This window comes from Erpetoichthys calabaricus, chromosome 3, assembly GCF_900747795.2.
Source record: "Erpetoichthys calabaricus chromosome 3, fErpCal1.3, whole genome shotgun sequence".
Classification (NCBI taxonomy): Eukaryota; Metazoa; Chordata; class Cladistia; order Polypteriformes; family Polypteridae; genus Erpetoichthys; species Erpetoichthys calabaricus.
The window spans coordinates 177,798,532-177,813,010 of record NC_041396.2 but is presented as its reverse complement, the minus strand read 5'-3'; positions in this window follow the sequence as shown (position 1 = coordinate 177,813,010).

Genomic DNA, 14,479 nt, shown 5'->3' with positions numbered 1-14,479 from the left:
TCCACTCAGCACAATAATTCACACAGGACATCAATTTTGTTTTTATTTGTCCCTGAGGCAGTTTTTTTTTTCTTTTCTCGTAGAAACATTTGTAAAATGCTTAATTGGTTCATTTGCTATTCCCATCTTATTCTTAGTCAGTTTACCTAAGGATCTCTAAAATAATTTCTCACATTTATTTACAGAAGTAAGACAGGAAGAAATGTTTACTTTCTGCATTAACTTCTTCCTCTTTCTCTTGTAGCATTTTGAATTTTGTTGTATCACTCAAGCCAGTTTAATTCATTCTTCTTGGTTTGTACCATTTTCCCTTTTTAAAATTTTCTGTTCAATAATTCCATTACTCTTATCTTTTTACAATGTCTTTATTCATCCATTTATGGTATTTTATTTTTACTTTCACTTTGCTCATGTTTCTGTTTTTCCCATGCGCATGAACCAAGGTGTGACCTGAAGACACGATAGATAGATAGATAGATAGATAGATAGATAGATAGATAGATAGATAGATAGATAGATAGATAGATAGATAGATAGATAGATAGATAGATAGATAGATAGATACTTTATTAATCCCAAGGGGAAATGTATAGCTGATGTGCTTTTTTGTTTTTCAACACTATGTTCTCTAGATGCTTCCTTATTCATTCTTTTTAGAAACTGTGTGTGTTAATTTAGTTTGTATTTTTGTTTTGCCAATCCTTTTTCAAAATTTACTAAGTATCATCAATATTGTTTAGCTAATCAGTGAGTTTTCTTTCTTTTAATCTTTGTTCACATAAGTCCCCAGGTCTGAGGCAACAGTTATTTTCCATAACCATAACTTCTACTTTATTTTTATCCTCAGTGTATGAGTTTCCCAGAGTTTGTAGTGACCTCCCAAAATAGGCAATGGAATTAACAGTTTTGGTCCATGTGATTTGCTGTTTTAATTCAATTTTGGCTGTTCTAACACAGCCTGCTATAGGTATGACACAGTATTGACTCTCTATTAAGTGAGATCATTTTGAGTTGATGTAGACCTAGCATCATTCTGGCAGTACAAATAGTTTTATACTTTTTAATGTATAGACTAAGAAATTAAAACAAATTTCCATTTAGCATGTTTCCTTTTCGGGCGGCACGATGGTGCAGTGGGTAGCGCTGCTGCCTCGCAGTTAGAAGACCCGGGTTTGCTTCGCGGGTCCTCCCAGCGTGGAGTTTGCATGTTCTCCCCATGTCTGCGTGAGTTTCCTCCGAGTACTCCGGTTTCCTCCCACAGTCCAAAGACATGCAGGTTAGGTGCATTGGCGATTCTAAATTGTCCCTAGTGTGTGCTTGGTGTGTGTGTGTGCCCTGTGGTGGGCTGGCACCCTGCCCAGGGTTTGTTTCCTGCCTTGCGCCCAGTGTTGGCTGGGATTGGCTCCGGCAGACCACCATGACCCTGTAGTTAGGATATAGCGGGTTGGATAATGGATGGATGTTTTCTTATCTCCCTACTGATTCTCTGAGATCTATTAGTTAGTTCACTGCTTAGTGAAGAATGTCTACTCTATGAGGTGTTCAAAGCAGAAAATTTTACTTTGTAACCATTCCTATATTAGCAAGTTCATCCCAGACAGGAGTTAATCAAGAATTAAATTTTGGGGCAGCTGAGAAAGTACATGAATCATAAATAATATGATTAGTGAAATGTCATAAAGTATATTACAGGGAGGTTCAATCCACCAATTCTACACTTAATTTCTCCTATGACTTATGACAAATATTTTTGCACCATTGTGTGTTTTTTTTGTTTGTTTTTTCTTACCAGCTATTAAACAGCATTTACAACCTGGTACCACAACCCCTTATGTCTTTTGTATATTTTTGATAATTATTACAACCGGGTTCGCTGTTCCTTGCGCCTCCATTTCTTTTACCTTTACATTATCTTGGTCCTTGGAACATGTGTAATATCTATATTCTTACTGCTCCCCATTCATTCTCTCCTTGCTTTATCCTGGTCCCAATTCTCTAATGAAAATAACAGTAAATGCTTTATCTTTTTATATAATATGCTACCGTGGCTGTATGTTTGTCTGTCCAGGATTTTAAATCACCTGTAGCTTGCAAACCATTTGAAATATTGACCTGAAATTTGGTACACATACAGTATACTACGTGACATCTACTATCCACTTTTGGGGCGATGTGTGACCTCCAAGGTTAATACTCTTTTTATTTTTATTTCATTCTATTGTAGAATCCACTCTCAGCAGAGGCCAGCAGGGCGCCTGTGCGGTGCATGCGTACGGGCGCCATTCTCATCCCTACCACCTTCGCCATCACTTCCCCTACTTCTTCATATTTTAAATCATTCTTGAGGCAGATTGAAAACTTAAGTGCCAGCTTAAGTGAAAAATTAAGGAAAACATACTAAGTAATTGCAACACAAACACTGACAGTTTTAACACAAAAAGATGCCAAAGAAAGAAAAGAAAAAGCGGGCTGCTAGGGTGGAGAAAAGAAGAGCTGCTCAGAAAGCAGCAAGCCAATCACCCTCTGATCAAAAGAATGCTAAACGTACAGAGAAAGAGGATGAAAACTATGACTGCTCAAGTCAAGTGTACTCACTGCACGTTATCATGCAGTGCGCCGTTACTGGTACTGTATATAATAATATGTAAAGCATCCTATAAACGTCTACCCCTACCCTCAAATTGGTAGTAGGATTTATACTTTCTGGTTCTATTATCCTGAGACACTATTAATACAAACATTACCGTCTCATTGAGAAACCCTAATCATTAACTCTTCCAGATTATACAGTATCATACACCTCATAACCATTTTTCCATGGAACTATTAAGTGATCCTTAATACACCATACCCTTTTGGGGTTGCCTTTCTTTTTGACCCTTCTAGTCCTTTGCCTCAAACTCCCACTCAACCAGGGGGATATCTACTGTTGGAGTGTCAAGGGCGTTATGAACAAGCCCCTCATCCTGCACATTTAATCGGTCAAGTATCTGTGCACCGAAATGATCAGGAGGAAACCACCCCTCACTCAAAAAGGCGCTCGAGTATCTACAAGTCAAATTAATCGTAGGTAACATGCAGAAATCTAAAGTAAGAAATACCACTCTTCATTAAATGATGCAGTATTTGCTAGCTGCACTGTTAAAAGTCTGATCAACTCTCTTTAAAGGACTTAAGTCACCCAAGGGTCTGTTAGGGTCTTAATCCAAAACAAATAATTAAATTGACTTTACATAAAAGCAGTTGTACCGTAAATATTATCCCAAATCACAGTAAAACTTAGACAGTCAAAGAAAATATAGCAGAACAAAAATATCATCAACATAATAGTATTGAAGTGATAAATAAAAAGAAATCACTAATATATAAATGAAAAATATGGGATATAGAAATTGTAATACCATCAAACACTTTTTACATCATTTGATGCAAGGTTCATCACATAACCAATGCCAGTGTACAATAAGCCTGACCATTGCATTAATCACACTCAAAAAATCACTATAAACAAAAACATGCCCCAGGGTGAATTGTCCTAAGATGTCCATCTTAAGGGGAGACCAATAAAGTTTAGAAAAATGGCAAATCCATCCTACGGACAGGGATAGTAATAGCCCCTGTATCAGAAGAATGACCAAAAATGATAATGTCTCTGCCTGATTATCGGCAGCCAAAGTAGTCTACTGGCTGATGTAAACAGTTCCAATTTGAGATATAGGATATAGGACACATATGTTAATTCCAGAAAGAAATATGAAGAAGATTGCTGCTGTATATGGATCAGGAATAAAATCTTTGGAACCAATAATTTACAGAGACATCTTTCCAGATGCGAGTTCTGAACAGAACTGAGAACAAGATGGGTTATATATTCACTCGGTAGGAAGAGGCGGGTCCAGGGGGCAACGGAAGTGACATTGGTGGTGGAATGGCTGTCAGTCTTTCATTCTTCAGAGGGAGGAAGAGAGAACTGATTTGAGCACAATGTCAAAACCTGGTTCGACGTGTAATTACTGTCACCACTGCCTTTAAGATGTCTCCCATGCGCATCTGACACAATATATATGTATATATCAAAAAAGCGGTCTCTCATTTGCCAAGAGGTAAATATCAGACAGACTTTAAATATGTAGAACAAAACCCTACATACAGAAAGAAATGTATGAAAGAGGGAAAATCAGATAAAAATAAATTCATTATGTCAAACTATATTTATAACCCGAGCCCCAAAACCTGGACACAACCAACACAAATAAAGTCACTGTTATACTAGTACCAAACAAATGTTTCTTGAAAGTTTGCACAAACACAATTCCAATCAAATGATTCTACCTTACTTTTCTTCTCTTCTCTCTCCATCTACTTCCCTCCAACAAGTTACCTTCCTTTCTCCCAACTTTGACTCAACTGGAGGAGGCTGGATGGCCTCCTTTTATGTTGGACTCAGAAGAGCTTCCATTGCCAGGGCCCGAAAAGCAGGGATTGTGAATCCCTGCAGCAACCGCTGGCGGCACCCATAGAACACGATAGGGTTGACTTACAACACTACAAATTCCATCATACCCTGCAAGTGTGTCCACATGGTTACTGAGGTCCTGGGATGATGCCATCTTGTGGATAGGGGATAATAATATACCAAAATAGGAACCTTCCACCACTGCACCTTTGTCTTGTCCTCCTGTGTGAGTAAGGGTCCCATACCCATCCTTTACCAGATGCCAGATAATCCTGCCTATGTAATATCTTACAATATATATACACATGTAAAATCCAAAAAAGGAGAAAGATCAACTCACCAGTTCTCATTTGCCAACAGGTAAGTAACAAACTTAGCTCACGAACAGAAAGCATGTTTGGATTACACAAAACAAAGATCTTCTAGTGGAAATACTGTAGAATTTAAAGAATATACTACAGATCCTTTGATTCATTTAAACCAGCTGATGCCAGCACACTTAGATAAAAAAATCCAAAAAACTTCCCACTTTAGAAGCATGATGTCAAAGTTACCTCCACAGGGGAGTGGGTGCACTACTTCCAAAACTGCAAATTTTAGATCTGAAATAGAATGCTCCAACTCTGCAAAATGTCTGGAGACCAACTGGTTAGTGGCCGTGTTTCTGATCGTGCTTTTATTTTCAGAGCTTCTCAAACATGCAGCTCTTGTAGTCTTACCCACATAGCACAAAGGGCAAGTGCAAACAGGGGATAAATGCTGCAGTCCATCTGATTTTTTAAGGTGATAGAGAAATTATCACTTGTAATCTTGTCACTTTTAAAGACAATGGCACAACAGCTGCATTGAAGACAAGGAAAGTGGCCGGTTTTTACTAAAATGGTTTCCACATCTGTGAGATTGTAGATTAGAGGTCTGAACAACTAGATCAGCAGTCATGAAAACATGGCAGTACCTTCAAAATGTGCTAATATTTTAAAATGTATTGAATATGTAAGGGAGGAAGTAAGTCCAACTACATATTTATGTACTGCAATTGATTATATGATGAACCATGCACCAAATGATATATAAAAGTGTTTGATGATATTCTGATTTCCATATCCAATATTTATCCTTTTTGAATTAGTGGGTTGTCATTATTTATTCCTTCTATACTAGTGTGTTAATAATATTTATACTCTGCAATATTTTCCTTTGACTGCCCAAGTACTGTGACATGGGGGTCTTAATCTGGCCTTGTTCTCATCAATTCTTTCTTATAACATTCTTTTCTCTCCCCATGTCTACCTGCTCCTTCTTGATTTCTTCTCTCTATCTCTTGCTCAACAGTGAATTCTACCTCTTAGCACTATTGCTGCCAAGCTGGCACTGATATATCACTCGCGAGTTCTTACCTTACTCTTTATCTGTCATTGGAATTCTTTTTTTCCCAACCTATTAATTCTTGAACTCCCTATGTTGAGGTTCCATGGGATAGCCAACCCAATAGAACTTTTACTTTAAGATGGTGGATCACTGGTAGGCTGGTGGTCAGTGATGCTGAGATATTGACACTTTCAAGTAAATCTCTCATCTGTCCTCATTTCCTCTTGTCTAGTGCTGCAGAACACAATGTCATCAGTGAAAAGCATGCACCAGGGTGACTGGTCTTTTATCCCAAGACTCAACACATCCATAAGCAGATCAAAGATGTAAGAACTTAAAGAACATCCCTGGTACAGACCTACTCTAACTGTTGTCTTTTAACCCAATAATGCTTATATCCCAAGTCCTCATTCCCTTATGCATATTCTTTACAGTCCTCACATATTTGTTTTGTACTCCTTTTTCTCTTATGCATCTCCAGACCTCATGACGTGGCACTCTATCATAAGCCTTCTCCAAATCAATAAACACCATATGTAGACCTTTCTGTTTTCTCAATGCTTCTTTTTTTTTTTGTTCTTTATTTCGCCTTATACAATTTCTTGTATTAGGAATTTGTTAGTTTTCGCATACCCCTTTAGGTCAGAGCGCAGGGTCAGCCATTGTACAGCGCCCCTGGAGCAATTTACAGGTTAAGGGTCTTGCTCAAGGGCCCAGCAGAGTAGGATCTCTTTTGGCAGTGATGGGGATTCGAACCGGCAACCTTCGGGATACCAGCGCAGATCCTTAGCCTCAGAGCCACCACTCCGCCCCATGAGCTGTCTTAATGCAAAGACTGCAGCAGTTGTTTCTCTCCCTGACATAAAACCAAACTGCTTTTACCCTATGATGGTCTATTTCCTAAGCCTTCTCTCTTTAACCCCTTCTCAAATTTTTATTGTGTGTGACACCAGCTTTATCTCTCTATAGTTTCCACAATCCTGAATAACACCCTCCTCCTTATAAATGGGTACAATCCCACTGTTTCTCTACTCCTCTGGTATTCACTCCCATTCATAGATCTTCTGCATTATATCCTACAACACATGTACTCCTTCTTCTCCTAAACTCTTCAACACTTCTGTTGGTATTTCATCCAGTCCTGCTGCTTTTCCATTTTTCATATTTTTCACTGTTTCCTCAACTTCCTCCCTCCTTATTCTTGGTACTAACCCTTGTGGCATGCGGCTCGGGGTGGTACCCAGCTGGAATGCCCAAGAGGACCGGAGGAGGGCTTACGCCTCCTCTAGACCACGAGGGGGCAGCCGCCCTGGTGGTTTTGGGGACCAGGGGATGCCCTGATGCCTGTAGAGCCCTGGCCCTCAGCACTTCCGCCACACTCGGAAGTGCTGGGGGGAAGAAGACCAGGGACACCAGGAGTGCTTCCGTGTGCGCAGCCGGTATTTCCGCTACACTGGGGAGTGCCAGCGGAAGATAATCGGGAGGCACCTGGAGCACATCCGGGTGATTATAAAAGGGGCTGCCTCCCTCCATTCAGTGGCTTGAGTCGGGAGTGGAGAAGGACGGAGCTCGGGAGGAGAGGCAAGGAGGCGGCCTGAAGAGAAAGAGGCATTATAAAGAGGCCTGGACTTTGGGGGAGTTTTGGGGGTTGTGTGCTTCACTGTAAATAATAGTATGTGTAATAAACGTGTGTTGGGTGAACCATCACTGTCTGCCTGTCTGTGTCCGGGCTACTTTCCACACCCTTCATTTGGGGCTCTATCCCAAAAGACTATCCTTATACTTTATTCATTCAATAGCTTTTCAAAGTACTTCTTCCCTCTGTTCTTGATCGTATCAAGACCACATCTTGCTCATCCTTTATATGTTTTAACTGACATAAATCTTTCCCACCCTTTTTTCAAGTCTTTGCTATTCTAAAAATAATTTTCTCTCCAGGACGTCATACACCTCCTCTAAAGCTTGTGCCTTGGCTCTTGCCACTGTCCTCTTTGCCTCCTTGTTTATCTGCCAATACATTTCTCTATTTTCCTACCTCCCTGGTTGGTTCCATGTCTTCTTCATCTCCTTCTTAGCCTCTATCACATGTCTCTTTGTCCCCAAGTAGGCTCCTACCTGTCATTCTACCCAACATCTCTTCACCTACTCTTAATAAAACTTTGCTATTCTCCTCACGCCATTTCTTCGCACTCTCAAATAACCGCACTTCATTTAAAACGTTTTCCCTAAACCTGTTCTTAAGTCTTTCCTCTTTTAATCTTCACTACTTTATCCTTGGTGCGGCTTGCTTTGATTTTATTCTCCAGCTTATTCTGATCTTCCAGTCCACCACAACCACCTTAAGCTGCACTGTCACACTTTCACTTTCATGAGCTTACAATTCTTTATCTTTTTCAAATTAGACCTTCTACACAAAGGACAGAGAATCAATATATTGTGTACTTTAGCAAACCTACAAACTACCATATCATATTTTTAAAATCTTGGAAATTGGACATCTGTCAATCTATTTACTTGATTCCAGTGCCAGTTTTAAATAGTGTTATGTGGTCAATTAGGAATACAAACAGGAAATAAGACAAACCTCTCATAATAATAAAACCCAAACTATCATTATATCTAAGACAGGGGAGAGCATTATACAGCCTGTAGAACATTTTAAACCTGCCTCCGAGGCAACATTAAATTTTATTAAATAATCTGGCCAATCACACTTTGGCTCACTCTGTTTGTTAATATGACCATCTTGATAATAAAAAATTCTAATTGACATTGCATTGTAATTGTTGGTTTCTCAGCTTTGAATGACCCTGTGCTTGCTCTCCATGTAAATGTTCTTTGAAAATGAGTGCATTTTAAACAAAACTGGACACTCAAATGCTTCTTTACTTATAAGGATAGAAAGCAAGAAAGCGAGAAGTCTGATATTTCAGGATATTATTGCAGTTTTCTAAGAGCATAACATTATCTACAATTTTTTGCGATAGCTTATAAATTATGTTAGCAATTTGTTAGATTAGGGATGGGAAAGCAAGGCATCTGAACTTGCAGAAAGCTTGAAAGCACACCAAAATATTTTTTTCCAAACAGAAATCTATTTGAGAATCTTTAGGAAAGACAAGTAACTTATTGGCAAATAACAGTGTGTCTGGTTAATGAAAAACAATATTTGAGAGCTTTAGCTTTTCTTGCTCTCTATAACTAGACGAGTGGAGGTAATACAGGCAGAGATGATCAGTAAATTAAAAAAAGAAAGGGCAGCTTCACTTATTTTTCAAATGTACTGTATGAGTGAAGACATTAAGGATCTACTTACGAAATAATAATTTTTTTTACTTTGGGAATGATTCATTTACTCTTATTATTGATTATTTAATTTAGTTGGGAATTTCCTTTGACATTCAGGCCATGCTTCCATTTATATTTTGTTTCTTAAAGCTCTGTATATGAGACACAGACTATACATTGAAGAAGATAATTTAAAACTGTTCTATAATACACTTTCAAGAACAGGCCATTAGTAATATTTGGATGGAGTAATATGTTTTTAGATTTGATCTTGGTTAGCTTAGAATCAAAATTTTTATTTACGTGATGCTAGATTTTTCCCATTTGGCTCATCTTTCATGTATTTTTGTAATTAATTTCTCAGCTAAGTTAGTAGTGAATTTTGTTTATAATCTCACAATATGCTAGAATTTGTCTATTAATGTGAATCAAAAAAAGCTTGGATCTTGAAGATTTTTGGTCTTAAAGCAAAGCAGGTCATGCACAGTGATCTAATAGGAAACTGCTGTAGGAAAGGCAAAATGGAAGCACTTGGCACAAGTTCATGAAAATGATGACTTTGACTATACTGTACTGCTGTGATCTCTACAATAATATGTACTGTGTATGGTACAATTAGAATGGAGGTAAATTAAGCCATTATACTTCTGTACACAATGCCTATACAAAATCAGTCAAACCTGAAACTGTTCCTTTTACAGAACTAGTGCAGTAAATATGTGAATGTTTTCGTAATATTTATTATATCAGCATTGTATTTTTCACTGAAAACTCAGAAAAACAATTACCTGTTCTGCTTTTTCAAAGTCTTCAGTGAATATTTAATAAAGGTTTAAGATGCCATATGTGTTAGAAATTGTATATTCATGACCTTTACTATAAATTTGCTTTTAAATAAAATAATTAGAACAAAGGTGAATAAAGAAATACAGTTGAAACATTTATACGTAACCGCTTGTAGTAGGAGCATGAAAAACAAATTGTACGAAATGCAAGAAATGCAGGAAGTATGCACATGTTGATGTTGAAGGTCTACCCCCCAGTGGAGTGCCTAATGGTGTTAACATTGATTGACTCACATAATGCTGACATGGGTTGTTGTGGTAGTAGTGAGAGAAATTTAACAAAAAAACTGTCTCCCTATCTCTCCTTTTTTATATATAATAAGGGACATTCTGTTCACAAAACATGCTGCTGATTCAAATAAAGAGTAATAAGCTTTAACTGGCCACAGCATTAGCATGAACAATGTATTTGCTCTACTCAGCTGTCCCTATGTGGACAGATGTGTGTGACTTCCTAATGTAATGTAGCCAGTGTTGACTCTAGGCTCCTGTCCTTGTCAGAAGTATAATATCAAGAACAAAAAAAAATATATAGAGGAATATACAGTAAAATATAATACACTATGCTATATACTATACTACAAAGATTTGTAAATGTAAGAACCATTTGTTAGTTAGTTAGGTTATGTTAAATTGATAGAAGTATTTTCTTAGTTATGTTAAAATGTTTGCCTACATATTAGTGCATAGTCTATCGGAGGTCCTATTATAAGCGCACAACTAAACTATAAATGAAATATTCTAATATTTTAGTTTCCTCTGACTAAAGATTAGTCCCAGTTTATGATCTGCTTTGCAATTAGTAAGGCAGGGAGGTCAAACAGTTTCAAACCACACTGAACATACTGACCATACTGAATATGCCGTATGTATAGAATGTACTGAATATATTACGTAAAGCATATGTAAGTTTGCCATACAGAAATACGCAACCTTTAAGTACAGAATGTAACCGAAGTTTAACAAGAAAATGCTAAGTTTGTAGAAGAAACTTTTTTTCCTCTTTTTGCTTTTTATTCCATGTATATAAGAACCTTTTCTCTATTTTTGTTAGAACTGTTTTGCTTTGAATTTTCACTAAACCTCTTTTAAAATCAACTTTATTAGACTGAGAAATTTCTTTTATTATACGTTTGACTCATGCTGGATCCTACTTCAACAGGGTAGCTGCTCAATTTTGTGAACCTGGAAAAGACGCAGCTACAGTAAAAGACTAGCTGTATGTACCTTTCTTCATAGAGCTGTAGCTCATATTCTATTAAACAGAGACAGAAAATACTAACAGCACAGACCTGGACAGAAATTTTGAAAGATGTCTTCAAGACTGGCCAGTCTCTGGTTACATTTGTTTAAACTTCTAGTTGTACTGTATCTATCCTTGTTAGCTCTTCATAATGAGTGCACCACAATCTTCCCTATGACAGATAAAAATATTTGAGTCCTCTGATTCTAAAGCATCTTTTCTGCAGCAAGTGAATTGACACTAACATGCTTGTCCAGTTGCTGTGAACAGATGAACATTAGAAGCACTTTACAGAATGATCGGGCACATACAAGAACATTGCAATGCTGTCAGAAGGAAGGACCCATGATCTCTGATATAAACACATACAAGTTCAACCGGACACATGTTTAACTGGGACATGGTGCAAATAAAATTTGGTACTAATACTAAAACTGCCAGAGGCCTGGCTAAATCATGGCTCTCAAATAAAAATGTCATTAACTGACATTTGTACATCAACCCAGCATATACTAAATAACAAAAAGGACTTTATGACCAACCATAAAAAGCCGTAACACATATACAGCATATATGGAAGCAAAGGTCTGTGATATGGTTTGGATTTTTGTAGCTAGTAATCCACAAAGGGAGAAAATTCATCACATATCTTAAAACAGTTTTTTTATTCCTAAGCATTCAACAACCTACCAGGTGTCATCATCAGAGGAAAATGATTAGACATACAGGAATTAATGGAAAATACTGTATAGCAAGTGAGGGGATGGGGGTTGGGTGGGTGGATTAATAAGGTGGGGTTTTAGTCATAAAGTCTTTTTTATTACTTGGATGTTCTTCTTTTTAAGCCTGCACTTACTGGGTTCAAGTCCAAGTGTCTGTTAATGGCGTTTTCATTTGAGAGCCACAATTCAGGCAGCTCTCTGGCACTCTTAGTATTGGCCTTGAATTTTAGTTTCACAGTGTCCTAGTTAAACTTATGTCCGGTGGAACCTGTATTTGTGTATATCAGAGACCGTGGGTCCTTCTTTCTGACAGCATTGTGATGTTCCTGTATAAGTGTTGCGAGTGATAGATAGATAGATAGATAGATAGATAGATAGATAGATAGATAGATAGATAGATAGATAGATAGATAGATAGATAGATAGATAGATAGATAGATAGATAGATAGATAGATAGATAGATAGATAGATAGATAGATACTTTATTAATCCCAAGGGGAAATTCACATACAATAGAATTATAGTGTTCTAGAATTATAGTGTTCCAGAAGTTTGTCCTGCGTATAGCGCTGGGTATGCATTGCATAGAATACTGTAAACTGGGTTTCTTGTATCTTGTCTCTGTGATTGATTTTTTGCTTTTGGCATTGAAATGGACAGTGTCTCCTATATAGGCATTGTTTGATAAATGTCTTGGGGTAGCCATTTGATGTGAATAGGTGTGAATGGTGAACAGAAAAGGAAACAAGACTGGTCCTTGTGGCACTCTAGTGTTGCTTACATTTACATAAGAGACACAGTCCTTGAATCTCATAAACTGCAGTCTGCCCAACAGATAGTCCATTATCTCAGACTCATCTGTCTGCACATTCCTGAACTTACCCCTTATCAGGGATGGCTTGATAGTACTAAAGGAACTAGAGAAATCAAAAACCATAACCCTCACTGTTCTGCCAGCTTTGATCAGATTTGAAAATGCTAGTGGAGCAGATAGTTATTTGATTTTTTCCACATCAATCTTTGTCCAATGGGCAAGTGATTTTTCACAAGACGACTCATACAGTATATATGCTATATTTACTAGTCTGTAGTGTATTAGGTTATCAAAAATGCATTCCCAGACCCTATGTTTAGATAAGGTTATGTGGTGTACAACCTTTTAATGAACTACACCACACCTTGCACAGATTGATAAGGAATGAATGTTTTCAATAATTGAGTTGCGGTCTTTATCTGAAGTTCTCATTGAAAGACCCATTTCTTACAACTGCCTCAAATCATCCAGGAGTGAATCTTATGAAAGAGATCAATACATCCATCCATGCATCCATCTATTATCCAACCCACTATACCCTAACAACAGGGTCACGGGGGTCCACTGGAGCCAATCCCAGCCAACACAGGGCACAAGGCAGGAAACAAACCCAGGGCAGGGCGCCACCCCACCGCAGGGCACGCACACACACACACCCTCACACCAAGCACACATTAGGGACAATTTAGAATCGGCAATGCACCTAACCTGCATGTCTTTAGACTGTAGAAAGAAACCGGAGCACCCGGAGGAAACCCACATAGACACGGGGAGAACATGCACACTCCACGCAGGGAGGACCTAGGAAGCGAACCAAGGTCTCCTTACTGCGAGGCGAGATTGATACAGTAAAGAAATAATGCACGTATCTTCACTATTGCTAGGTAATATCATTTCTACTATTGATTCTGCAGGAAGATTAGCCAAACCTGTCAGATATCAAAAAAATTTCTAACTTGCACATAACAGAAGTTGCTCAAAAATTTAATTTGAGACATAAATGTTCAGAGCATAGTTGTATTGTCAATGTGGGAATCATTAAAGAAATACACCACCCAAAAATTACATTTTTATGTTACTTAACCCACGTGGCTTGTGATGATGGCCAAGAAAAAAAATAGCAATATTTCTGATAGAATGGGAGCCTATGGTGAACAACGCTGAACAACAACAATCAATATCAGATGCATCTGTGAACCATCTCACATAATCCACATGTCAAGTCATAAAATTACAAAGTGCAAAATGCCTTTAATCTTTGATTTTTTTTTTTTAATAAATACCTCCAGAAAATGAAAATACTCGACAAACAGAAAGTCCATTCACACGTGAAACACACTTTTGAATTGAAGGACAGGACTCTTGACCAATGAGTGAGGGGAAGATGCAGCAACTGGCAACTGCCCAATATATTTCTCTCTAGACAGACTCTCCCATATTTTCCCAAAAGTCAGAGTTTTAATGGATTCAGCTGCATAAAGGAGGATGACACACACTTAAACAACAGATATTAAAGCAACCACCTTCTATTTTATACTCTGTAATCCTAGGGGGCTGGTGTAGACATGAATTTTTTATTAGCATGGGATTTTTTTACATGTTGCCACTCAAGAAGCAGCAATAATAAATGAGGAAAGATTTTGTAAGCCAGTTGGTATCACACAAGTCACAATGGAAATGACATTAAACTTTAAATTAAATAAAATTGTTTTTTGTTTGTTGTCAGTTTTAAAGTGCATAAA